At 46.0% G+C, this 27880-nt stretch overlaps 2 protein-coding genes across 18 annotated transcripts in view; one reads left to right on the top strand and one right to left on the bottom strand.

Annotated features, from left to right (window-relative positions):
- The window catches only part of LOC103317425, a 219560-nt gene extending 208170 nt beyond the window's left edge, over positions 1-11390 (bottom strand). For 5 of the 15 annotated variants that reach the window (XM_031926127.2, XM_031926146.2, XM_031926142.2 and 2 more), the window contains exons 1-8: positions 10790-10948; positions 10545-10603; positions 10285-10353; positions 9789-9979; positions 9538-9687; positions 8669-9140; positions 334-694; positions 42-250 (exon numbers count right to left, since the gene is read on the bottom strand). The gene's annotated coding sequence lies outside the window, so the exon portion shown is untranslated. The other 10 variants (XM_031926128.2, XM_031926130.2, XM_031926129.2 and 7 more) reach the window with 10 other exon arrangements.
- A 216-nt stretch (positions 11391-11606) lies between these two features.
- The window catches only part of LOC100678926 (zinc finger protein 91), a 28751-nt gene continuing 12477 nt past the window's right edge, over positions 11607-27880 (top strand). The window contains exons 1-2 of one of the 3 annotated variants that reach the window (XM_031926151.2): positions 11607-12278; positions 19850-19921. The gene's annotated coding sequence lies outside the window, so the exon portion shown is untranslated. The remainder of the gene's footprint in view (positions 12279-19849; positions 19922-27880) is intronic. The other 2 variants (XM_031926150.2, XM_031926149.2) reach the window with 2 other exon arrangements.

Here is a 27880-nt window from a genome sequence, read left to right as displayed (position 1 = left end):
TCCCCGCAGGGACTATTTTAAAACACGGACGTGTAGCTTACCTCGATGCTGCTCATAATCGTATTAACACTTTTTCGACGGCGGACCATACGGGTCTCTGATACCAACGCCAGGTATGCGTCCAAACAAGACTTCACTGACAGCAGCTGCTTCATTGCCGAGAGAGAAAGAGAGAGAAAGAAGGAGTCAGCTGTTTTCCGGTCGTCGAGTAGAGCGAGCGAAAGTCTCGCGGGGAATGCCGTTCAGCGTTCTAGAAGTGAATAACGATTACGTCGGCTCTTGCAGAACTCATTTCCATTGACTACTCAACATCCAATAAAATAAAATACTCACGTGCTACGAATTTTCCACGTAGCTAACGATGATGCCCTCTCGCATTGCTCGCGTCTTAGTACCTCGGAGATCCCTTTGAACTTACCCACGAGGGGCAAATTACAGCGGCAGAAAACCGAGGTACAGAGAATCGCGTGGAAAAAGTACAAAATGCTTTTACCTCCCGCATCTTTCTCTGTACACTTCATCGCCTCACCTCAGAGATCCCTTCGAACCCACTTACGAGTAAGCGAGTGTAACCGAAGACTGAAGTGCGGGACGAAGTGGACAAAAAAAAAATAACAGGAGCGTCATCACCGCTGTTTTTTGTGCGTGGACGTATCCGCCGATATCGGATACACGTCGTTCCAGAGGGCTCGATCTGCAAGTAAAACAGAAATGTTTATTAGACAATGGCGCATAGAGAATCATTTAAATAAAATTAAATAGCAAATAGAGGTTATTTCCTAAGTAACCCAAAGTAGAATACTTCAGCTTAATGTCCTCTGAAAGTTACCAAAGCGTGAATTCAGCAAAGTCCGGAAAAGCTAGAGAATAAGCGTGAAACGCACAGCCCTACACCAGCGGATTCTTTTTGGCAGAGTAAGGCGCGACGAGAATTCCAAAAACCCGACCACTTAAGAAATTAAAACGGAGAGCATGAAAACAAGAGCCGCGTAACTTGCAGCTAGTTTTCCAGCAGTAGCAGGGAACAAAGACTTCTAGCCTCAGGTAAGCGCAAAATCAAACAAAAGACAAGCCACAGCAACAGCGAAATAAATAGCCAAAAACGGGGGGGGGGGGGCAGACGGAGCACAATCACGGGGTAGAACCGGAAGCTAAAGAGGAGGCAGAAAAGTGTACAGCCGGTGTATGCTTCAGCAGGTGTAAATGAGAAAAAAATTACGCAAAGTCGCAGCAGCGAGTGCGCGGTCCGGAAAACTGAATGTCGAGAGAGCATTTCAACTCTGGAGTTTCTAACGAACTGTGCAACGGTGTTCAGTTCTTTCTCATTCTTCGTTTTTTTCCATGAAACAGCAAGATATCCACGTATACATTCATGAGCAGCAGTCACAGTAAACGATCGACTCATTGATCGCAGGACCGTTACTGCCCGTAAAGCAAAGGCGAAGGGAAACATCGCACCTTCAAGTGGGCCACGAGCTCCCGTCGAGTCTTTTGAAACGTTGCGAAAGCGCAGGTATACACGTGTACGTATTCTACGCCACGCCAAAGCGCAAGCATTTACTGCCTGGTATATAAGTAACGTGGGTGTGGGCCGGCCGTCGGAATAAAGTTTCGCTTTATGGACGCAGTCGCTCGCTCGCGCCGCCGCCAATAATTAGCCGAGAGGGTAATTTGGACGTCGGGTAATGGTTGCTGGATTGCATCGAAAGGTCATTGCGCAAAATGTGCCATTATGGTCGCCCGCAGTGTGTACAGCTGATCATCCTGAAAAAGAGTATTACGTTAGTTGCCAGGCGGAGATTATCTTGCTAACATTGATTATAAGTATGATGATTTATAGATTGTATTATGTGTTGAGGTTAAAAAATATACAAAAGTAGATCGTGATACAATGCTCGGAGCGTATAGGAGAGACGGCAAACAGCGAAGCTCGTCTTGCCGAGTGCAAGTAGGAAAAAATAAAAATTGTCCAATCCACTCTCATTGAAAAGCTGTGCAGCCGCAAAAAGAAACGCGAGACGAGTTTCCTCACGAGCGCACACAACACGAACATGTCGCATGTATGTATGCATGTATGTGCCTCTCGTGGCTCAAAATTTGAATTCTGTCAGAACGAGTTGCTACTGCAGCTCACTGTGTATACGTGTGAGTGCAATGCCTGACTACAATGCCAGTAGCGAGAAGGGAGAAGGTACTCGACGAACCGCAAGAGAGAACAAGAATTATTTCCTTTCTTCTAGATGCCTTGAATTGTTTTTTCTCTTCGCGTACATAAACGAGATGGGCTGTATCATTGTTGCGCGGATTTCAGGACAAATGTGGATGATCAACGATATTTACTTAAACAACTCCACTACTAATGCACGTTTCATATTACATTACAGCGAAATAATCCCGAAACGCGTCGAGAGAAAGAGAGAGACCCTCGCCGAAGAGCAAAGCCCTGAGCGATCGCTCGGCCAAGAATGCGCGTCGGTACGGAAGGCCATCGGGAGTATTACAACAAGAGCGAAAAAAGTCCCCCTCGTTTGCTCGGCTGAGAACCGCTGCTCGCGAGCATTGTGTCCGCCTGGCCGGAACGGAGAGCCAGCAGCAAATTGGCCGTAGTGCGCGCGGGGGAAACGTAGGTATATATCCACCACCTTTCGAGCGCGCGCAGAAAAAGTGAATGGAAGGTGTGTGTAGTGTGCCGGTATACTTATATGTTATACCGCCCAGAGAAGAAAGAAGTTTGCGAGACGAACGGGTTGATAGTCGATGATAGGCAAGGCATACCGCCGAGGAGAGTGAGTTCAGCCGCGTTAATTGATGCTGTGGTTAGCTGTCTGTTAGCGTGGATTTTTTCGGTTTAAGATCGTAGTTGTACAACCTATTGTTATCGCTTGTTGTTTTAACAACAATTACAAAACGCTTAACGCAACTCCTATCGTTCTATAAAAAAATGTACACCTAGCCTTTCATACATGGCGACCAGCGAGGTTACAAAAATTCGCTCGAATACAGTGTATCGCGATGCCTCTGCTGCGGAAGAGAGCAGGTGCCACGTGTAGCGTTTCGCTACTCTACTTTTTCTGTCTGGCCGTTCGGTCGGCTTTGCCATTATGCTCGAGACCCAAAAATGCAGGTTTTCGCTCGATTCCGAGATCCCCTTGGGATATGAAAAATTACCTCGTACACTCGATTATTTTTCGACCTGACTCAAGCGATTAAAACATTTTACATAAAAGAGCCGCAAGTGCCATTTCGTCTTTCCGAAATCCAAAGTACGCGTACAATATATTATACCTAACGCTAATCTCACTGTCGAGTATCTATTTCAGAATAAAAACGCTCTTATTCCCTCGCAATTTCGCTTCGACATTCTCGAAAAGCAATATTCGCATTTGCGCGCTCGCTCACATATCCCTTTTTCTGCGGCGGCACGCTTCACATTCACTTCCGCGCGTCATTATACAAAGCATTTCCCATATAGAGCGCGGCTACACAGTCTGGCCGCCTTCATAATATTCGGGGCTTACACGTTTTTCAGCTCAGGCACGCGCACGTTCGCGAGCGGCAAAAAGAGCGCCTCCACAATCGATTCCGACGTGCGCCTGAAACGAGAAAGAAAATTCGTTCCTTTTGTGCCCTACAAACGCTTTGATAGAAGTGAGATTTAAATTACAAAATCGAGAATATTTCTCTCGCCCGCCACAGAAATTCCTGAAACAGCTACGTCCCAGCGATTAATTAAGCGGCAGCCACAGTCGCTCCTTTTACACCGTTTTCTTCTTCTCTTCCTTCTCTTCTTTCACTTTCTCGCTTCCTCTGCGAGTATACCTATATTGTACGTACGCGCGAAGACGCGCTGCACAGTAAAGAAAAAACGTCGAGTCTCGAGAGCAGACGCACGTCGTCGCAGCCTTGTTTCGCGGCGATATGGAGAGGGATCGTAAAAAGCCACGAAGTGAGGGGAAACTTTTAGGCGCGCGCGCCAGCTGCGGGATGGTTTTACGGCTTGCGGCAGAGCTCGAGATGACTTTGTTAAGAAATATTTGAATTTTCGGCGGAGGCCGCATTGTTGCACGCGAGTATGAGCGGGAGTGAGTTTCGCAGTGCATTTTTAGTCTATACGTAAGAAGTTTTTATGCGTCTCTCGAGACTAATGAATGTAATCAGTAAAAACTGGTCGTGTATTAGATGACGTTCGAGGAATGTTCAGCCTGTAGGAATTGATACCGTGATGCAAGATCTCAGGAGATTTAGTCGAGCTACGGGGAACTACCTTCTAAAGGCGACTGTACCGTGACAACCAGTCCGACGCACGTAACGCGAACAGCACAGGCTTCGCGACTGACTGGATTTTGTCTGCCTGCGGCTGTAAATAGCGTATTTGTACAACGGAGTCGGATATTATAGAGGAGGGGTGATTTGTCACGTTGCTTGATTAGATATTTTTTCACTCTAGCTATATACAGCGACGTAGAAATCGATAGCACGTGCCTACAGGGCAACGATACATACCAAAGCACTCGAGAAGACAGCTGTAGAATTGAAAAATGAACAATACAGCTATGCAGAGAAAAGATTCTTCTGAATTCTTTTATCACTATACGTGGGATTCAATTTTTAAGAGTAGAAGTGTAAATAAGGCTATATTCGAGTCTTTCAGTCGAGTTTGCATGTCGTTACGCGTATTTTCTTCGCACCCCTCGATCCTTCCTTTCTCGCTAGCGAAAGAGGGAGAATGTGTTTTCCGATTTCTTATCCCTCGAAAGGATGCGAGAGAATCCGAGAGAATTGTTTGTATGGCTACGCTCTGCGCCATCCCTTGAAAAAAAGAACGAATGGCGGTAAGAAGATTGCGAATCTCCAAAGAAGAGCGAATGCTGTGCAAGCTCTAGCAAACCTCGACAGATTGCCAGAGATTGTTTACAAAGAAAACCAATCGTTACTCGTGGATTTACAACAGCAGTTTGCATTGTTAAATCTGTTACTTTATTCGAAAACAGCTCACGAATAACCAAAAGCTCACAGTAGAAAGCGTAAGAGATTAGACCGGCGAAAGTCGATCCAGTCTTCATTTTTGAGGCTTACAAGCGTAGCCCCGGAAAGCAAATGCCGCACGCAGCTGCGGAAAAAAGAAGCACCGAACTCGAGCTGCACTTGTCCTCTAATGCCCACCGGCGACGGGCCGCAAGAAGGTTTTTCCTTCGCGGCTTTAAGGTGGAGTTTGAGAATACGTGAGTAGGATTTGCAAGAAGAGCCCAGGCGCAGTAGCGCCGACTAATCGCGCTCTTTTATTCAGTTTGTCCGCAGCGCCCGCTTTTACGTGGCTGAGCTGATCTCCTGACCGTACGGCTCCCTCGCTTTTTTCGTCGCGCGCGCAAGTATTCCCTGCAAAACAAGATTACTGAATTACTGAAAGTCCCAGAGGCGGATTATTCTCTTTGCGCAGCAGTAAATAAAAAATGCTCGTAAGCAACATACACGCGTTAATCAAGATTTTTTTCAAGAGCTATGTAGCAAGCGAACCTCTGCACTGGACTTTACCCGCGAAAAAGAAATATTACGCACGTAACGAGGCAAATATTGCTCCAGACACCGAGAGTGAGAGAGTCTCTAATGTATCGACGGTCTCTCGGATAACCGAGCCGGAAATAGGCCTGTAATCAATATACAGGGGGAGAGGACAAAGCGCCCCGTGGAAAATTTCGGTAGAGCAGCAATCATTTTCACCCTCGGCTCTGATTCTTTCGTCTTCTATTATGGGATTAAGGATAAATCTGTTCTATACGTGTCCTTCGTGGTTAATTAAGGCTTACTGCAACAAATATTTCTTCGAGACGCCAATTTTCCTCGCTGTTTGCAAAACGATCGCTGAACGCGTAACGACGATTGAATGATTCTTCCAATTAGTTTCTCGTCGCCCTTTCCATACATATTCCACGACTGAAATACAAACATACTTTGTTAGCGAAATACAAGTTATTCAATATTCGCGATGAGAAAAAAGAAACTAAAAAAGAAGTCTTCAAAGGAGTTGCCGTGTTTAACAGCATCATCGTGAAGCCAACAGCGTCTCCTTTTCCCAACCCTTTTACTCTCTTTCTCGTCAATTTGTAGAGAGCAAAAGTTCCCAGTAATAACGCGAGCGCGCACGCTCACGTACACACGCGGCGACCGCTCATTAAGGAAAAAACAGATAAGCCGACGAAATGGTCTTGCAGTCTGTGCATGCGTGTGGAGTCGTCCCTTTTTGCATGGAAACGAGAGAAAACCATACACAGAAAGCGCGCGCGCAAAGAAGCCAACAGAGGGATGACCGTGTCAATGTGTACAAAGTTGTTCAAAGTTCAATCTAGCTACATTCTAATGAAAATCAAATGGAAACAAAATTATTTTCAACACCCACCGAGACTAGAACTCGAATACCGAATTCTTCATTACTCTCACTCCGCCAAAATTAAAAGTCATTTATTCCCTCAACAGACACAATTATCACCGAGCGCTCCCTCCACCCGCTATTAACTTTTGCAAACGGTCACATCATCAAGCATATAACCCACGCACGTACACACTCGCGGTTGCTCGTTAGACGAAACTCTTGACTCCCTCTCTCTCTCTCTCTTTCTCGTGTATACTGCATATTCGCGAGACGAGCTCTTTCGCTTTCCTTTTCTCCTCGTTTTCCCTTTCATGGTCATTCCACGTCGTTCCGCGCGCGCTTCCACGTTTGCCGGCTGCTTTTATTTGTTAATTTGCGGCGACTGTTTTTTTCGTCGCAGTCGTTATTATCCTGCATTTGCGAACGCCGGAGTTGGAATTCAGAGAGCAGGCGGTGCGCGAACTGCAGAGAGAAGCGAAAGCGGAATGAGAAACTTAAAGTGTAATTAAAGTTATATTGCAATAATGAAAATTGCAAAAAGTTATTACGATTTTCATTTTTCCGGGCTACACGAATACCGGCGTTTTTTTTAAATTTTTTATTAAGCGAAATTCTCATTTCGAGGAACAATTTTTTAACCTTAACTGCGACCGTTTAACATTGCGCTGTCGTCACACTTAATTACTCTTGGCGCAAAAGGTTTCCGTAATCAGCTTCTTCTCGTTACACTAATTCGCATTAATTCTGTCTATTCCTTCCTCTTTCATTTTCTTTCATTAAATTTTCTCGCCTGTTTTCCTTTATTTTCCGACCATTTAGCATTCTCTTCGAATGCGCTTGAGTTTTTTGCTTTCCCGTTTTCATTATCTTTCGTTTCGTGATTATTACTTCTCTCGTTAATTATTTAGCCCTGGGCTTTCTATATACCTGCGAACCACCTCAATTTCGCTTTTTCTCGCTACGAAACGGATTACCCGACACGACATTGGGATTAAACGCTTACTCCATGCTAAATGATATTTCTTAGCCAAATATAATACACGTTGACTTCGTTGTTTTCTTGCATCTAATTTTCAACTGCGCAATTTAAAATTTACAATTTATAAACCACGAATAATTTTGTTTTCCCAAGTTAAAATATTTTCGACTGTCCAACGCTCGAGTAGGGTCAACATTGTCGAATCACGTATACCGTGAAATTTTTCCCAGAACCCTACTATCAAATGCCTCCCTTTGGATATTACATCGTATGTGGGCGTGAGTTGTGCCCGAAGCCTACAACAATTGTTTCTCCTTCACGACAATCCGAAGGGAGTAATCAGAGCTTCGATCCTTCGGTTTGGTCTCTTTGTGGGCAGTTATCCTTTGTCGGCACCTCTGCCAAGTTGCCCTATACAGAAACGTGTAAGAGAATGTGTGTGTGGAAGCTTTGGATGTTCGTCGTTTCGACTCGTGACTGCATTATTTATTCTCGAATTGAGTGTCCTGCACGCTCTGAAGTCATTCCTGGTTTTCAAGCCTGAAGTAGACATTCTGATTTTGTTCAGCCTTCAATTGAATTTAAAATTTAACAAAGATGGAGTTTTGCACGTGCTGGAAATACGTAACAAGCGACAAAAATGTAGAAAGGCGCCTGTTACAACAGAAAATGTAAGGAATGCTCTTTCATAGAAAGATTTGATCTATGAAGAAATTTTAATCAAAAGCAAATGCGGAAGAAAATTAAAGAACTTTCAAAAGAAGCATACACATGAATAAGCACGAGGTTGAATATAATGTACAGAGTGGCGTTAGCGTTGGTTCTATGGAGATCAGGCGAGAATATTTTTGCCGGATTATTATTAGGTTAGTTTTACGCGACGTTTAATGATGCGTTAATGCGAGCTCGAGCAAGTGCGCGCGCATGCGAACATTGAATAAAACTCTTTATGATGGGTAGTAATTACGCGAGCTTGAGCCAAGCTCTATAGCATAATGGAGATGACGTTATTACGATAATGAAAAAGCATTAGTTCTGATTTTGCGAAACAAAAAATCTAGGTCGATAGTAAAAGACGAATCGTTTTTCAACGTTACCGCGTTTACTACAAAGCAAATCGCCTCTTAATTTCAATTTTCAGCATCAATTCCAACTTGACAACTTACGAATGCCCTTATACTTATACTTCCGAAAACCTCATTAACTAGAAAGTTTCCTGCTTAAAGTTTTTTCGCAACTACAATGTTTTACCTATGAAATACAATCTTAATAAAGCAAACAAAAAATAACAGTAAATAAAATGAAAAAAAAAACATAAAAACCTTCTCCCTCCGAAACTTTCTTCTCAACGGCAAAACTTCCTCGTTTCACTTTCCACGTGCAAATCAAAAGTACAGCTGCGGATAACAATCGAAGGAAGTGTGTGTGCAGTAGCAGCAGCACGTCGGCCGATTAGCATGGCGATATCACGTGCGGAACTTTTTTGTCAGAACTGCCGCCGCCGCCCCCCGCGACGCATAAATGGGATCTCAATTATTTATTGCGAGCTGCTGCGGACTTTAATTTGGTTCCTTCGTTCGCTCCCTCTTCTCTTCTTCCTTGTGCCGACGCCCTGTTCTCCCCTGGTGCAGGAGAAAGGCATCCCTCTCGGCAAAGTCTTCGCCTCCCCTCGTCTTTCGCCGGTGTTATACTTTATTTCTCTCTCTCTCTCTCTCTCTCTCTCTCTCTCTCTCTCTCTCTCTCTCTCTCTCATTCTCTCTTGCAACTTGAATTCGCCCGACGACCTTTGTTGGGCTGGAAAATTATTTCTTTGTTAATTAACGTCTAATGAAGCGCGAGATTTACAACGTGTTATATTATTTTCTCGTTAACCATAATCCCGATATTTATGCTTTAATTCTTCACGAAGATGTAATTAAAGTATCGAAACAATACGACAAACTCTAATACAACTCGTACATTATAATCAAACAAAAAAATCCCTTTAGCTTTTACACACTCGAACAAAGAGCTTTGTCCATCTTTCTTTCGGCTACTAAAACACGCGCATACGTGTAAGCGTATTTGGCCGACTCGCTTGTCGTAAAATTGCGTTCCTTTATGCGACGTTACTAGCGCGTGGCCCCTATTCACTTTCTCTCCCTCGTCGCGCGACACCGACGAATTCGCGCTATTACACATATATACGTACCCATTTCGCTGCAGACTCGCGAGTTCAAAGTCACCGGCTGACGAAGGGATCTAATTTTTCGGCTTTACAAAAGCCTCGGTACAGCGAATGAGATTTCACAGGGAGATATAGGCTTGATACCTGAAGCCGAATTACCTCACAAACTCACGACTGTAACAAACGTTTCGAGAACGTTGAAATTAATAAAATTGCACGGATCGTCGTATATACGTATACTAAACGTACAAGAGAGAAACGAGCAAAATCCTTACCCATATACAGTATACGGAGTGTCGCCAGCCGGGAAATACGTGCTGCACGAGGGGTAGATTCAACGCCCTCCTCGTTGTGCACACAGCTCACAGTGTATATCTATAGATACGGCTAGCCTCGACGCCGTTGACGACAAGAAGGGCGAAGTTGCCGGCCGACGCGAACCTGGAAGTCGCGTTGCTAACGCGGCCTAAGTACGATAAAAGGAAATGAATTTCGTATACGACGAGCATTTCGCGATGGGGAAGACGACGCGCCGCGGCTTCGGTGTCTGAGGGGAGGTTATACGAGAACCGCGAAAAAATTTTTCTTTGTTCGCTAATCAGTAGCTTTGTTACTTCGTTATACCCGCGAGCGGCTTCCAACGGCTTTTTAATGCACGCTAACCTTGAAAATGGACGCTGCTCGAATTTCGAAAATTTCCGTTACGCTTCGAACATTCGCGAAGATTCCAACACATCTCGAGTGCATATAGCTATCGCGAAACGCGCTTACCTTTTTTTTCCATGCATTTCAGTAGCTCACACTTTGACAAACGAATCGACTCCGGGGAAAGACCATCTCCTGGAACACAAAAATCACCTCTGATCAAAACCCCTTACCGACTCTCCGCTCTCGAGTCAGCAACTGACGCTAAAAAATCTCTCGCCCTTCCAGCGTAACCTCAAAGTACCAAAAATTTCCGTTAGGCTTCGAACATTCGCGAATATTCTAACACATCTCGAATGCATATAGCTATCGCGAAATATACCTACCTTCCCTTCATGCATTTCAGAGTAGCTCACAGTTTGACAAAAGAATTGAAGACCATCTCCTGGAACACAAAAATCACCTCTGATCAAAACCCCTTACCGACAATCCCACTGCAACCTCTCAGCTCTCGAGTCCGCTCTGACGCCAAAAAGTCTCTCCCCCTTCCGTCGTAACCTCAAAGTACCTCTCAACAACCGCGAACGTCGAAAAAACCTCTCGAAATTCCATTTTCTTCGAGAAAACTCACCACCGAGCGAACAAAGGAAGGCTCACTCCTCTCTTCAGCGTCGCGCCGATCGACGAACCCCCGTTAATCCGTCCGTCTCTCTCTTTCTCCGGCGGTTCCCTCCTCCTCGTCCTTCGCCGAGAGGAAGCGCCGCCGCCACTGCGGCGCGCGGCGCGAGACTCGCTGCGCTGTGCAATGTGCATATATCTATATAGATATACATACCGGCATAGAGGAAGCGAACAAAGAGAGACTGATAGGCGCCCGGGCGAAAATCGCCAAGATCAAGGCCGCGGCTGGTGGAAATTCGGCAGAGAATCGCGAAAAACCGCAGTTGGCACTGTACGGCGTAGGCGCGGCTGAGAGAACGGTCGAGTCGAAGCGAGCAACTTCTTTGTTCCGGGGGCCTCCGCTCTTCCCGCCGATTTTTGCCGCGTTTTCTCCCCCCTCCCTTCCCTCTCGATATTACCGCCTCGCTCAAAAGCCGTACATATACTTACACCATGTATACACATACTTACCCGTAAACTCGTACCATTGCAACGTCTCGTAAGTCGAGCTGAAAATCCACGTAGAGAGAGAGACAGAGACATTTGCTCGCAGGCAAAAAAAGGAGCGAGTGCGGGAGAGAGAGAAAGACTAAAGAGTAAGCCCGCGCGCGGCTCTGCCGGCGAACCAACCTAACCTCGCGAGAGTGAGAGAGAGAGAGGGAGGCATATACAGTGCCCGCGACGCGAGTGTGTGTGTCGAAGTCGCGCGCGCGCACCGGCGGCGCTGCGGCGGCGGCGAGAGAGAGAGAGAAGGAGAGACTATATGGCTCGTTCTCGCGCAGCTCCTGGCGGCCGGAGCTCGGCAGTTCAGTCGAGGCACGACGAGGCACGCGTCGAGAAGGTTAGGGAGAGACACACGTATATTATACTCGCGCGCGCAGTATAGTCTGAGTCAAGGAGAGGCTGAACGCGCGCAGTTATTACTCACACATATATACAGCTATATACGTACGAGCAAATACACAGCCCTTGCAACAACAGTGTGTGCTTCGGGAAAAATATACCAGTACCTACGTCGATACATAGATCCACACATACACACACACACACACAAAGATACGTACGAGAGTCGTTATTACATATACGCGTGTACGCAGTGCCGGCCGGATATACAAGTAGTGCGCGGACAACGGACTGCAGGAGACGCTTCGCTCTTGTTTTATTTTTTTATTTCCCATCTTCCCCCCTCTCTCTATCTCTGAATCTCGTGTGTGCAGTTTTCAAGCTGGTGCTGCTCGGAAGCTAAAGTATATATATATATAAGATACAAAACAACAACACACACGGCCCGCCCATCTCTCAGCCGCACTTCCTATACGTGTTCATTTGGTTGATATTATTTGTCTGTGCGGAAGAGAGCCGAGAGTTAACTGTGCAGTTCACCGTGTGTACCTGCGACCGCCCAGCAGAGAGAGGATATCCACGCTGCAACAGCGGGCCCACGAGCTTTTACGATCACGGTGAGTTATACGCGCTTATGTACTCTTTATTCTCTCTCTCTCTCTCTCTGTTCCTCTCGTTTCCGAGCGGCGCGTATAACGTACTTTTGTTTCTCTCTCTCTCTCTCTCTCTCTCTCTCTCTCTCTCTCTCTCTCTCTCTCGTCTCTCGCGGAGAGGGAGAGTCGAATTCCCCGAAGGACGACCAACCGGAGAAAGAGCCTCGAGTACGTGTCTGCGGTCGGGGCCGGGCTTTTTCGCGAAATTCTAATGGCCCTCGCTAATGCCGCCGATCCTTCCCTGCGCCGTATACTATATCAGGGTTGACGAACGCGCGGTCTGAATTCAAAACGGACGGAAGTCGACGCGTAGCTCTCTTCGATAATAAAACGTACTCGAGTCTTTTTCCGCACGACGACGATTGTAATTGAGTTCGCGCATGCACGCGCGCCGGATCGCTCCGGATTTATCGCTCGTTTCTGTTGCTAAAAACGTGCGCGCGGCGATACTTTACACGCTTGTGTAGGTATAGCACTTCTATCTCGGAATTAAATACACAAACCGGAGAGCGATACGGGGCCGGCCTCTTGGATTTCCCCGAAGAGAGTTGGTAGCGGAAAAAGAGAAAAATATCAACAGTGGCGCATTACTTAGATTCGTGTGCCATTGACGGGAGTTTTTGGAAACTCAGGGCCGGCGCTCTTTCTCTCCCGCGCACCTGAGCACACACGCGAGTGTCTGCGGAATTGTATCAGGGAATTTGTGATTTTTTTCCTCGACGAATAAAAAACGAGCGAACGCCTGCGTTACTCGAGAGAGAGAGAGAGAGAGAGAGAGAGAGAGAGAGAGAGAGAGAGAGAGAGAGAGAGAGAGAGAGATGCTCGCGATGAGCTGTGTATTCCTCGGAAATATTTTTGAATGGATAATCGAATTCGCTAATTTCGGTAGTTACTCCGGGCGTGTAATTCTTTGTGTTCTCTTATCGCTTAGCCCATTCTACTCCGTTATAGAGTCAAGGCCTCGATTATGATAGATGTCAAAGTAAATTTGAACAGATGTCGAATCATCGAATAACATGGCTTCTAATCGTGTAACTCGAATTTCTTTAACCTACCTCAATTGCAATCTATTCGTTCGCCGGCTAATTGCCGACGTTGTGTTCTGCCTCTCTTCCCGCCTCTACACACACACACACACACACATGCTGTGTGGATCGAGTTACAGTCGAAAATCGAGTAGATAACGCGCTCCAAGCAGCAAAATTACTCGCACACGTCAGAGAGACGAACCGAAATCGTATTTCACATTGACAAAACTGCAACAATAAACGTTATCTCTTGTCTCGTGCGATTGCAATGATAAGCGCGTGTTATTGTTTCGACGTCGAAATTTCGCAGATAAAAAAACACTAGGCATATTATTGTCGTCGCATCGCCAGCTGTAAAAAGTGCAAAGCCCCCGGCGGCGGCCGATGTTGTTTTGAAAACTATCCTCAATTATAACGGGCGAGAAATAGAAGCGGAAAGACAGAGGGAATAATAAAGCGGGCGTTGTTTGTATACGCGAAAGTTGCGCGAGTCGTTGAAAATAGATGTGTGTGTGTGTGTGTGTGTGGGTACGCTTCTGAATAATTAAATTCGAAGCTCGTCGACGCGCTCTCTTTCGCTCTGTGATTTCAAACTTTTGCGGTACGCGTATATCGATTGCTTATTATTTGAATATTGAAATGTGGATGATATCTCGCACTTTTGTAAAAAATCAGACGACGCTTTATCGACTGCTTCGGATTATTGCAAAGGTAATCTCGACAATTATACACATTAACGTTCTCTTGAATCGAATACCTCGCAAGCATCGCTCCGCTAATCTACACTGGAAGTGTCAACAAAGCTCGTTAGTTTTATTTAAATTCGACATCGTAAATTCTAATATCGCTTCGACCTTGGCGCAAAAAGAGCCTGTCGTGCGATTAAAATAACGTCTGTACGTGGTTCGCTTTGCTCTATAATTTTAAAACAATGAGAAGAAGACGTATATCCAGCAACAAAGTATACACAAGCAAACAGCGGATCCGCCGACTCCGAAATGAATAGGCGGCCGATTATAAATAGGCCCTTGGAAATAGAAACCGCGCGCTCGCGAGCGAATAAGCGAGAGAGATGCTATGCTATAAGCAAGAACGTGCGTGCGTAAACTCGCGTGAACTCGCAATCAAGCGGACGCTTCCACGAATACGCGTGCGTGTAATATCAGCGTCTTCCGCTCGCGCGTGGCTAGTGTAGAAGTGAGGTTAGGATCGCGGAAAAAAGTTCGCTCTTGATCTTGAAGCTCGATCTCGAAAGGAATTAATTCGAATTCCGCGAATCGGAAATATTCAATCTTTAGAGAGTTCGGCCTAGTCAGCAGCGAGCAACAAATGCGAAAGCTGGAATTCTCGCTAATGTACGGAGAGCTTCAAGGTCTGACATTCGGCCAAGTATGTCTCGAGACCCATTGTCGACAAGCGGCGCTCTCGCGCGAGCTTGTTTGTCAGGCCCGGCCCTCTCTCTCACTCTACACTGCTGCTACGTGTCTGCCGACGTTGTGTAGTCTGCGAGTTTGTACGCTGCCTTCGTTCCACGGAGCTCGCTGTTGAGTCGTTGAACTTTTGCTGCTGCTGCTGCTGCTTGGCATCTGGAGAGGAAGGGACGTTTTCGCGAGCCAGTTTTTCGAGTTTTTGCACCGGGAGGGTAGCTTTTTTGGGAGCTCGTCGCTCGAGCGTTTTGTTACCGGACTGCGGCGAGAAGATTGAATAATTTTTTTTTCTCCGAGAGCCGCCTTGAATTTCTCGTTGTTTTGCTGTGGATAATTATTATTCTTCAATGCGATGCAACAAATGCTTTCGAAGACCCAACACACACACACACACGAGCTTTTCTCCGAAAGCGAGGAAAAATTCCCGACAAGAAAACACCTACAAAAGCGTCCTACATTCTTTCAGAACACTTTCGCGGTCTCTTCGCTGACTTTTCAAATCACAGTTTCGAAAAGTTAACCCCAACTCGTATCGACTCGCACGCGCGAGCTTTGGAGCGTCGCGAGAAAGAAGCTGATCAAAAAGTAATACAGGGAGTTGAAATAACTATCGAGGGAGGCGATTTTTAAAACGCTCGCTACTTCGCGCCTACTACGCTCGTGACCTCTTGCCGTTAATTAAATCTGTCCCTTTAGAATTGCGCGTGTTCCGCAAAATCGAATCCTCCCCCGCGCCGAGCTTTGCTCGCTCTTTCTCTTCTCATTCTCTCTCTCTCTCTCTCTCTCTCTCTCTCTCTCTCTCTCTCTCTCTCTCTCTCTCTCTCTTTTCCGCGAGATTTTATTCTGAGCGCGCCGTGGGGCTTACTCCTTTTTCTGAAGGTCACGAAATTGTTGTTCCTCTCGTTCGGTTTTTTTTCTTCGCAGAAAATGCGGAGCTTTTTTTACGCGAAGGTAAATATTTTGAATTTTGACGGCTGTTAATTTGAATTAAAGCATGTGCTTTTCGGTCGGTAAGCAGCTTCGGCAAATGTTTTATCAAGCCAATTTAATCGGGGTCTTTGAGCCATTTTCAAAAAGGACCCGCGAACGTTGATTCTAGTACCTGATTAAACAACCATTTCAAATCGCTCTCGTTCGGCATCCATCCTCGCGTTACCCCCTGTAAAACCAACTCTCCTCTCGGCAAAGGGATGAATGTCAGCTATACCCTCAAAAGCGTCGCTCTCTCTTGTATATACGCGCATTTTTTTTTAATAATAAAAAATCGGAAGGAAAAAACAAAACGAGGGCTGAAGTACACATACAGGGCAGGAAGTTAAAAGACATCAAAGCGATTACATTCGAAGTCGGTCTAGCGAAAAAGGTCGAAATACACACAGTTTACGCGCATAATAATGCATATCCGCATGTGCGGCCACTTTGATGAAATTATATCCGTAACACTCGGCGCGTTTATTGTTCGAAAGTGTAATTGAACGGCAGCTCGACTTCGCTTTCGCGAACTCTTCTCTCGATCGTCGCGTTATTCCTCTTTTTTTATCTATACCTATCGCGCGATGTGCCGCTGCTGCGGCAAACATTCCACCGCGCTGAGACACGAAATCAAAATGCGCTATTTTTAAAAGACCTTTGCCACTACTCACTCTCTCGAGTGAGAAACAAATGTATTTTTCCACTTCTCATCGGCTCTCGCGATTAACCGAGTATCGATCGGACGCTATACTATACATCGCCGCCTCCTGATTCACGCGGAATCGATGTTGCGAATTAGAAATTTTTTATACGGCAAAGTGAGTCACGCATGCTTCGTTGCTTTTTACTGTTTAATCGGATCTATGAATAGACAATCGGATCGATGCGCGCGACCGCTTAAAAATAGAAAACACGCGCTTCGTGCGGCGTCGATTGATGAAAAATTGAGCGCGCGAAAAAGGGTCGCTAAGCCAATTTTTCAAAACGAGCGAAATTTATCGCCGCCGTGAATCATTCTGAAATAATAATACCCGCGCGCGCTTTATTAGCCGTTATATTTTTAAATCCAGTTTTCTCGCGCGCGTTTATAAATCACAGAATTTTCGCGGGGGAGCAGTCTCTCTCTCGCTCTCTCTTACTCGCGAGGAAAAACACTTGAAGCGCCTTCTCTGTTTCTCTCTTTTTTTGCTCGCTATCGCGTTCAAGGCGAAACGGCACATCGAGAGGGAGAAAAAAAATATCGCCCACGCCCGCTCGCGGCTGATGCTGTTTTTTTCGCTCTTTTTTTCTCTCTCCATCGCCTTCGTGCCAAAAATTCGGCATGAGGATAGGAGAGCGACTGCTTGATATTGTTACAAGGTCGCTTTGGGAGTGTATTTACGTGAGAAATTTCTCCCCGGCTCTCGGGAAAGCTAAATTTCTTTTTCGGTAAATAATCGCTAAAATAAAAAAACTGAAGTCAAAAAAAGAAATTTATATCACATCAAATGGAGAGTTCAAGATCCAATCGCGGCACGTCCGCGCGAATATACATCCAAAAGAGGATTTCTAATTCTATCGGCCTTACGTCATTCATAACCATCAGCGGCAAGCATCGTGTGCCTGTGTGAGTGTGTATACGCGCTCTCCTCTCTCCAATCTCCTTTTGCTTTCGTCACGCGTGCCTTCGGACGCACTTTCGTGTAGAGCCGCTGTGCGCTACACATTTTCTCTTTTATTTCTCTCTCCTTCGCTCGCTCGCCGCCCACAACTCGAGAAATTAATTTATTCTCGCGCTACACTCGAGCCGCTGAAATTCCTCATATTAGTGCGTTGATCTTGCGTAATGGCCGCGATGATTGTCGGCTTTTAGTGCGCGATGATGAGCTTTTGTGAATAATCGGGGGAAAATGTTGATTGTTCGTTTCCTCCCCCCCCCACCCCTCTCTCTCTCTCTCCGTGAAATTATGCAAACGGCTCTCTCGACCGATTGAAAAGCCGAGGCGCGAAAGAAAAACATAACCCTCTAACGCGTCATGCAAAAGACGAGTGTCGAATGGCGAAACAGCAATTAAAACGAATTACTTTGTCGGCGGCAAACAAAGGCAGGAGGAGGAGAACAGCTCACCCCTGCACTCGTCATTTTCATCGTGCAGTGGTGAAAAAAATTCGCGCAGCCGTGTCGTCGCGTCCAATTATCGTTTGTCCCGCGCGCTCAAAAGGACAGCTGCTGCTGCTGCTGGAAAAGTGCGAAACACTGTGGCGTGAAATTAAATGCTCCTGTCGTCGCGGGAAAACCACAATTAATTGCTTTCCGTTGCAGCGGTCGACGCGTTTCAATCGAACTGTTTATGCGGAAGTTCAGGTGCACACAAGAGAGGAAGCTTTATGTCGAACGCGAGCGTGGGTTTGACAGACTTTTTTTTCGTCGAAATTGCGGTGGAAATTTTCTCCGATGTTCGTATATAATTTCGACGCAACGATTTTATCGAATCGAGTCGTCGGTGATGAGCGAATAATCGCACGTCCGTTTTGGAACGCACGTGGCTGTCGAGGGTCGAGAGACGATGAGGCCGCGCCTTAGGAATGTCGTCGTCGTTGGTACACATACGCACACCCGTGCGGACTTCTTTATAAGAGCCTCGAGATTTTCGCCGGGCTGACGTGTCTTCGGTCCACTTCTTCGTACGAAAAAAGAGGTATGATAATCGCCGGTGTATCTTTTATTTCAAATACTTACACAATTTTGCATCAAAAAAGTAGACAACCAAAAAGTCACTCGCTTCTCGAAAGCGAGAGTTATCAACTCGCTCTCTTTCGACATGATAATTACTATATTCCGGCACACGATCATTAGAAAGTTTCGCGTACGCGAAGCTCGTCAAATGGCTTCGTTATCGCTTCGAAAAATCTATTTTTACACATCTCCCTCTGCAGAGCTCTCATGTGACCAGTTACACGGACTCAAAAAGATGTCGAGCGCAAAGAAAACCAGCACAGAAATCGTTCTCCGCGTAAGATCGATCCTCGAGCTTTTTAATCTATCGATTAAATATTACCTCCGCGCGCTTATGTGCGATCGAAAGCGCGAATTCCACGCCTCGTGCTCGCTTATAGAAAGCAGATTTTCTAATCCCCCGACTTGAGCGTCTATGCATAGAATGATAGCGACGTACGCACACACCAGACGTTCCGAAATAACCTCTCTCTCTCCTTCAACGACGACAATCCCAAAACGCTTACGCAAATAAAGCCGTAACTCCCCCGACGAATTATACCCAATCCCGAAAAACCGCCTCCACACACACACACACACGTCTATATAATCAATTCAACTCGGGCTCGACATAATTTACATCGTCATTCGTGGAGCAGAAGGAAAAATCTCCGAGAACCGCGTAACCGCGCGCTCTCTCGCTCGTGAATTTGGTTCACACGATCGATCGCCAAGCACGTGTATATATATACATATACACTGTATGCACAGCCTAATATCGCCGCCGCTCGGCGCGAGATTTCTCAGGAGAGGGCACATTGTTCTTTCACCTCAGCAGCAGCAGCAGCGCCGCCGCCGAGATCATCGAACCGATTCCCTTCGTCGTCGTTGTTGTGCAATGCGCGCGTTGCACCCGTGTGAACGGGAGAGCCTCGTGTAATTGCGCTCTGGTTCGAGCTTGCTCGGGTAGAATAATCGCGGAGGAGAAGATGATGAACGTTTACGTTGAGTTTACGTGCTATGTGTGTATGGGCTGAAGGTCGAAGGTGTGGTTTTCCGGTAAGCGGGGAAGAGTAAATGCTATTTTTAATTTTTTTTTTTTTGAGAGAGAGAACGGGTCTCTGTTAGTCTTCAAATTACTCGACGCGTCTCTCTGTGTGTTTGTTTTGTTTTCTTATCTGCGGCGCGTAGTCTAGGGCAAACAGATCTCTTTCTCTGTTTGAGACACATACTTCTAGTTATCTTCCTATCCTCGCGATCTTTATTGTAAACGCTGAGCAAATATGAAAAAGCTGCACGGCAAACATCGGTTAATTCGTGTGTCTTACTCGAGCGAACCTATAATCGTAATAAAGTTTATTTCTTCAAAATACATTAATAACTAATTTTCCGTTTATTTTTTTTCTGTTCCAGGTAAGCGTCGTGTACTTCCCCACCACAGTGTGTTTTTCCAGTCACGCGAGCCTTTATCTCTCTTAACGAAACGTAAGGCATAAATATTTTACAATTCCATAGCCCCTAGACACGTTCTCGGCGCAAACAACGAATCGTATTATAGCCGCTTCGCAAAAATATACCGTCGAAAATTCAAACTCGCTCTCTCCCGCGCGCGCTCCGATATTTCGCAACGATTAAATAACAAGCATTAGAAATGAACAGGAACGTTAAATTTCATTGCCCAATCAATTATGAGTGCGTGTGTGCTTTTCGTGTTGCGCAAGTCCGTCCGAGCGCAAAAAAGTTTCGCTAGAGACACTGTGTAAACGAGCTCCGGAGAAAGACGAAACTTCATCGATATCATCATACCCCCGGGTGTAACGCGCCGCGTTACAGATGTATATTACGGCACACAAGAAGTCGTATGAAGCTGTAAAAAATGTTCAACAAGGAGAGTATACACTTTTACGCGAAATTTGCTAGCCAGCGTGTACACAGACGCTGTACAAGGAGCTGCATGAAATGAATAATCGTATATATATATAGTATATGGAGGGGCGGAGAGCGCGAGTTTAAATCGAGAGTGAGACGAAAAAGGGAGCAAATGAGGTAGTTTGCGAGAAGACGGGAATGTGTGAGCGCGAGTTCGTTCAGAGAAAGACGGAAACGACGACAGCTCTCACCTTGAGGAAAATCGTCGTCGCTCTTTCTTTTGGCTTTGTGTTGTTCCTTTCGTTTCTCCGTCTGTGGGGATACTGCATTTTAAATATAATATACTGAAACAGTCCGTGGACGAGTGTGGACTGCTCATTTCGATTTACTTGATTTTCTCAATTAACTCGATTTCCAGATCACGTATATAATATCATACTTGTGTATAAGTCAAACAAACATAACAGCCTGCAATTTAATCCCGATCTCCGATATAGCCAAGAAGAGCGCATCTCAATCATCTCGCGAAATTCATGGCAATTATCGTTTGCCAAACGGCCTTAATAACTCAGTATACCAATCGGTTTTTAATCAGCCCATTGCTCGCGCAGCGCACACACGATTTACGACTCGCGCTAAAATATCCAATCCATAATACGCCGCGTGTCACTTCCGAACAATTAGCGAATAACAAAACGACGAAACACGCGATAACCCGGCTGTGCGAACACATCACCCGGACAGATAAACAATGAAGCTATCGGAGCGAATCGCGCGGGCCACTACAGCGTGCGCCGATCCGGCGGGAAATATACCTATATGCTAATCTTCGGATGCATAACGGAAACTCGCATACACGCACGCGAGGAATTCAACTCTCGAGTAGAGAGAGAAAAAAGAGAAGGAAAGAAGCTCGCTCACTCGAGACGTCGTCGACCCGTCGAGATTTGCATAGCCGTACGGACTTCTCACTCTCTTTCCACGACAACGACACGGGGGAGTTTTTAAGCGAGCGATAGCGCGCTCTCGTGTAAATAAGAAGAGAGAAACTCCGCTGGGGGGTTCATACCGTAGATCCGAAGAGAGAGAAGGATTGCCGGAGAGATAAGGAAGGGATATATTGAAAACATTTCAAGGGATATATTTGAATTTTTCAAAGTTCGAGATGGGAGTGGCTACTCCGCTGCTCTCGATGTTTGGCTGAATTTCCAAAGTTCGCTGTGATGAATCGAAGGGCGGTTCGAGAGGGCCGATGGGAACTCGGCTATTTGGAATTCGGAAATTCGTTCGATTCGGGCTCGGTTATTTGCGGTCGAATGCTTGATTTCCAGAGATCCTCTGGTTTTTTATTCGCCTACGGAGGAGGACTCTTTTGCTTTGGAATTCCAGTCGTCTGTTTAATTTCGGAGAGCGATCTGCTTTTGATTCGTTATAAGTTTAAGACTCTTAAATGCCGAATCACCCGAAAAGTTTCCGGCGCAGGTGACTTTTTTCATTCCGTAGAGTCGTATTTGTCTGCTAGAATAACCCTCTCAAGCTCGAACCTACTGATTGCATATCAGCAATCCACTGATACACTTTCGTATAACGAATAAAGCCTCCACATTATACCCGGGCAAAACAAACTTCTGCAGGGAAAAAATACGTCCTTAATCAAACTTCACCTGGCAGTAAACAAATCTTTTGCAGGGAGCGGAAAAATTGCTTTGTCTTTCCTCATTCGAGAGTAGAGAAGAGAAACTTTTACGCTCGGAAAAGTTCCTTCAACGGTCGCGAATTTTGTAAACGCGCAGCCCCTGCTGCTGAAAGTTATTCGCTTTCCCAGCTGATTACGCCTCGCGTATTTTTGTTTCCTAGGTCTCTCTCCTCTTCATCCGCCTCTTTTTTCCCCATCAATCCAATCCGTCTTCATCTGCTGCTGCTTTCTTCGCTTCACATCGACGACAAGAGAGAAAAGTTCTAATCCCCCGACGTCGTCGTCGTCGAAAAACCCGAGAAAAGAAGCTCGAAGGACGTCGTCGACGACGACGACGCGTTTATTTGTCTCGGCTGCTCCCGATCGACTTGCCTCGTTCGCTGCAGCAGCGACGAATCTCGTTTCGCTTTTTTACCTCCGACTCGAATTCCTCATACTCGTTTCGGCAAAAACGAGCTAGCGAGAGCTTTTTCGGCGTTGCTGCAGCTTATATTGACTCTCGCATTATGTCCGGAGGCTCATTTTGCTCGGAAATTCGCTGCGCGTTGACACGGTTGCTTTTGTCCCCGGGCTGTAGATTTGGCGCAATCTTTTTTTCGCTCGAGACACGACGTATAGGATATTGGGTTTTTCAACTCTGCCGAGTGCTGCGATTGAATTACTCGAGAGGAAATCGAAAGAATTTCTCCGCGAACAATACACCTTCGAATTTAGCGCGACGAAACGCGGAAGCTTGGAAGAAAAAAAGAAAAACGCCGTTAGTCATCGAGGCGCATCGCTGAATGGAATAGCCGACCTGTAATTAATGAATATGTTAATCCTCTCGTATACCTTCTTACGTCGATCGCTTGTTGATCCGCACCGGATATGAGAGGGAAAAAAATTCCCCACCTCGGGAATGCTCTCGCAGCGAGTTAATTAGTTTTTAGGTGCGAGCGATGAAAGTCAATTTTGGCCGTAAGTTATTCCAGTAGTTCGAAAAGTCCGAGTCTATACACGGCACAGTTCCCAGCGTCTAATGAATACGTATGTGTGTAAGAGCTCATTATCGACGCGCTAGCTCCCGGTGAATTCACGCTCAATTTTTCTCCCTGACAAATTTATTCAGCGCGAGAAGCGATTTACAAGTATTATGCCAGCAGAGGAGCTGCTGCGTGTAGCGTCTTATTTAAATGTATCGTCCACGCCAGCGCTCTTTGCATTTTAAATGCATCTCGGGACTTCTTATTTCGGTCGCATTTTTCACTTTTGTTTATATCGAACGGGGTATTTTTCATCCCGCGAGAAATTGATGGCAACGCGGCAGCTTCCGAAGAGCGCGCGAGTTTAAATCCGACGTCGGATCGTAAATTTAGATACAACGACGTAATACACAAACATAGAATCCAGAAGCCTGTGCATAATTCATTACGTGCGCGTTGTGTGTGCGCTGTTCTAAGGATATTTTTAAAACTTATCGACTTTTTGCGTAAAATTACATAATTCGCCTCTAGGAAGCGTTATACATGTATGCACACTTATCATGCCGGTAAGCGTAGCGTTAATTAGTCTCGGTCTTGAATTAAAACTTTATCCGGAACACAGGGCTGCAGTCGTAAACAGAGAGTAGAAGGAGAGAAAAATTTCATCTCCAAGAGAGGATACGCTTAATTCCCACGGTCTGCTTCTCCTTCTTCTCCTCAAGAACAAGATGCCGGTATATGCAGCAGTATAGAAGAAGCTATAGCCGCTGCCGCAGAAAGCGAGAGCCGAGAGAGCAATGATGATTGCGCGGAATTTCGGAGCGTTTTCCTCTTTCTCCGGGCCTTCGTGGAAGGTTACATGCGCTTTCCGAGCGTCTCTCTCTCTCTACCTGCTGCTGCTGTGTCCTCGTGGAAGAAGAGATTTTTATATACACGTGGGTGGAAGGAACGATCGTAAAGTCGCTGAAATCCTTGCCGTTGTTCTCTCTCCCCCCCCCCTTTTTCGAGAATTTTTGAGAGAAGAAACCGGGGGTGTATTAGCTATGAAGTTTATGTCGCGAGAAGTGCATTTTCCGTTTACGGCTACTGGCTATATATAGAGGAAAACGCGCACGGAGAGAGATAACCTTGATTCTCTTGGCTCTCTCTGCAATCTCAGCGCTATTTAGCCGCGACCAGCCGTGGCGAGCTTGCATTTCTTTCTCCAGAGAGCGCGCGGTATCGTAAACATTAACGCGGGGGGAGGAGAGATATTCCGAGAATTCTTTATTCCAGAGTCTCCTTTTTCCTTCTTTTCCTTCTTCTTCTGATTGTTCGAATCGATTTGAAAAAAAAAGTTTTCGAAAAAGAGTGTGTATAAAACAGCCCCGCGTAATTTGTGGCAACAACGTTATATTACCGCTCGCGGCTGGAATTGAGCCATAGAAACGGCCATTATTTATTATGCAACCTCGAGAGAGTAGTCGGTAAAAGGCGGCTTATACACCGCTCGCTATTTTCATTTATAATCACACACGCACACATACACGAGTCTCTATGTGTAAAGACATAAACGAGCCGCTGCCGCCGAGGTAATTGTATTTATTTCTTGGTGTGTATAGGCTCCTTGAATTTTCCCTCAATAGCACATTGTGTCGCGTGTCCTATCAACCCTGAAAAATTGCGTTCACCTATTCTGAATAATTTTCGCGATTCGTATTGCCCCACACTTATGTGTGTCTACGCGATTCTAATGAGTGCAGACACTACACGCTCTCTGGGAAAAGCGTTATTAGCATAAATCGATATCGAAGAGCCGCGCACGCCTTATATATAAATATATGTGTGTGTGTGTGTGCGTGCGCGCGCGCGCGCGTGTGTGTGTGTGTGTGTGTATATATATATATATATATGTATGTATATGTATGTGTGTGTGTGTGTGTATATATATATATATATATATATAGATAGACACACACACACACACAGTCCAATTGTGGTGCGGAAAATTCCACTCGGAAACTAAAAGACGATATTATTGCGTATTTCGTAAGATCGCCAAAATCGCCGGCACTTCTAAGGCTGGGCTTCCGGCAAACCCAACTCTCTCTCTCTCTCTCTCTCTCTCCTTCATAAGTATTCCCGCTGGTTCGTTCTTTTCCGAATAAATAAACCCTCCTCCGTTTCGGCCTCTTTGCTGTGATGTCTCCCTTGCGCGCGCGCACGTGAGTCACGAGCGCGTCGTGAATCCCAAGTCGTATTTTTTCTTCTTCGCCTCTCAACATTGATATTCGACGTTCGTTCTCTGTACACGACGATGCCTCTCTTTCTCGACGACTGATTTGTGGCGGTGAACGAAAATGACGAGGAATCAATCGCGACAGCTATACATCGAGTGTGTATACTGTGTAAATATGGAGAGAGAGAGAGAGAGAGAGAGGAGAGAGAGAGAGGAGAGAGAGAGAGAGAGAGAGAAGAGAGAGAGAGAGAGAGAGAGAGAGAGAGAGAGAGAGAGAGAGAGAGAGAGAGAGAGAGAGAGAGAGAGAGAGAGAGAGAGAGAGAGAGAGAGAGAGAGAGAGAGAGAGAGAGAGAGAGAGAGAGAGAGAGAGAGAGAGAGAGAGAGAGAGAGAAGGGCTGCGGGAAGAAGCCCTTTTTTATTTTTAGCACGTCGCGCTTCTAAATTTTTCCTTATTTCTATTTTCGCCGACCAGTGACGGATTTATTAGCGCTTTCTTCTTCTCTGACGTCGGAGAATACGAGGATGGGGTAGTGCAGGCAATTTACGAGTTTACTCAGGGTAATTTTAAAAATTCATCAAGTGTCTTGTACATTTGACATGAAACGACTAAATTCACCGAAGGCATTCATCGGCCATACACACACAATAGCTGCGGCGTTTCCATTGGTATGTAAATCCACTGCAACGCGTATACACACACAATCGCTATACAGTCGAGCAATTAGAGCTGCACAAGAGGGAGAGAGATGCAGCGCACAGCATCAGTTGCGCCGCCTCCCGCTAAATACGCTTTACGATCTTCGTTCGACCCTGTGCGCGGCCTGAGCTAATTAACGTCATTGCGGTGACACCAGACTCCCTCTCCCGCGCGGCTTTAATTACTTGAGCGAGTTGATTAAGGGGCGTTTTGTATTGATTCCAAAGAAATCGATCTGGTTCCTCTTACATCGAATCCTCAGCCCTGATGAAATGTCTGCAGTGTTTTCTCGCGCAACGTATACAGTCAGCACCGATCGATCCTCTCCGCTGATAGAACACGGAGGCGGGAGAGGAAAATTCTCTCGTGTGTGTATATAGTAGGTATTCCGTGAAAAGCCGCGTCACCACCACCAGCAGCGCCGATGACGAGACGCGACGACAACGACGGCGGAGATTCGATAGGCAGGGGCCGGAAATTTGTTCCTCGAGTGCCGCTCTCTCTGGAGAGGAGGAGGACGTATTTTTCCATCGGCGGCCTGTGAGGTAGCATATTTTTTTTAAATGAAAAAATAAGACTTTCATGATGCAGCCTATATTTTATCTGGAAATATAATGGAGAGATTTTTTCTCCAAGCGTGGAGGAGGGAGTGAATTGTGATTCACGTTTTTTAATAGAGTTCTGGTGTGTGCATTATGGACAGGACTGGTCGTACGAACTTGGAACAATCGCTCGGGAGAGACAGCCATGTAATATGCCTCTAAACGCGAGCCTCTCCATATATAACACCACGATCCCCGCCTTCTTTTTTTCAAAAGAGTGAAAGTGCGTAACGGTCAGCATTTTCGCCGTCTGCGTTATAATACGCGCTTTCCGGACTGTTAACGCGTATTAGCGAGAAAAATAAACGTTTACCGAGCCCTGTGCTCTCGTTTAATCGCGAATCGTTATCAAAACTCTCGGCCTTAATTGATTTTTTGCAATGACGACGAGAGAGAGAGAGAGAGAGAGAGAGAGAGAGAGAGAGAGAGAGAGAGAGAGAGCGGCTCTCGATTGAAGCGCGCCAAACTGAAAGGGAACTTTTACATTTGCATGTAATCGGCTTAATGTATCGGATGTGTGTGTACAGTAGTAGTCTGCCGAGCGCAAAAAGTACACCAGATGCGTTACGCCGAGTCGTCGAGGCGCTGTTCGGTATCCGGAAACAATTTCGGAGAAAACTCCTCCGGTGTACTTTCTCCGTTAATACGAATGATCCAGAGTCGATGAGCAGAGCGGTGTGTATTACGTAAAGCACCTTTCGACTTTTTAAAAATCTTTTTCTGCATCATCGTCGACGACGTTTTCAAAAGCCACGTGTCGTCTGTAGCGATGATATACGACTCGAAAGAAGTCCCGTTTAACAGTTTTGACCTTACGAACGAAAGCACGACACTGGAAGATTGACAATTTTCGACTTTCTACCGCGCCTCGTGATTAATAATCTCAAACACTTCTCTCCCACAATAATAAAAATAAAAGAAAAAAGATTAGCGACATTTCCGCATTTCGTACAAACACCAACTATCTCGCTCTTTTTTCCATCCACATGTGTGGTGTGTTTCACTCGCTCTACGCTCCCCGATAAGATAACGTAACACCGCACGCACGAGAGACAGAGAGTGGGTGGATCGAACGAGAGGAGAACGTTCCGCACACGCATAGAGCGGCGGCAAAGAGATCTGACCCTGATCCGCGCGTCTGAAAGTCTTGCCGATCTCTCGAGCGCACGACACACATCTCTCGCGAGAGTGAAATGCCAAAGTGAAAGGAGACTGTCCGCTGCTTTATAGAGCCGCGCGTGTATGTGTGAGCGAGTATTACCTCACAGCGCGCGGCAGTCGCGCGCGTAACTCAGACGCGCCAGCAGACGTATATGGCTGTGTGTATGTGCAGCACAGGCTTTCTGTTTTCCTTTTTTTTCGTTCCTGCGCGCGCGGGTGTGTAGCTGTGCCTGTGCCTC

The sequence above is a fragment of the Nasonia vitripennis genome, chromosome 3 (genome assembly GCF_009193385.2).
Source record: "Nasonia vitripennis strain AsymCx chromosome 3, Nvit_psr_1.1, whole genome shotgun sequence".
NCBI classification, from domain to species: Eukaryota; Metazoa; Arthropoda; class Insecta; order Hymenoptera; family Pteromalidae; genus Nasonia; species Nasonia vitripennis.
This window is presented reverse-complemented; position numbering and strand designations above follow the sequence as displayed.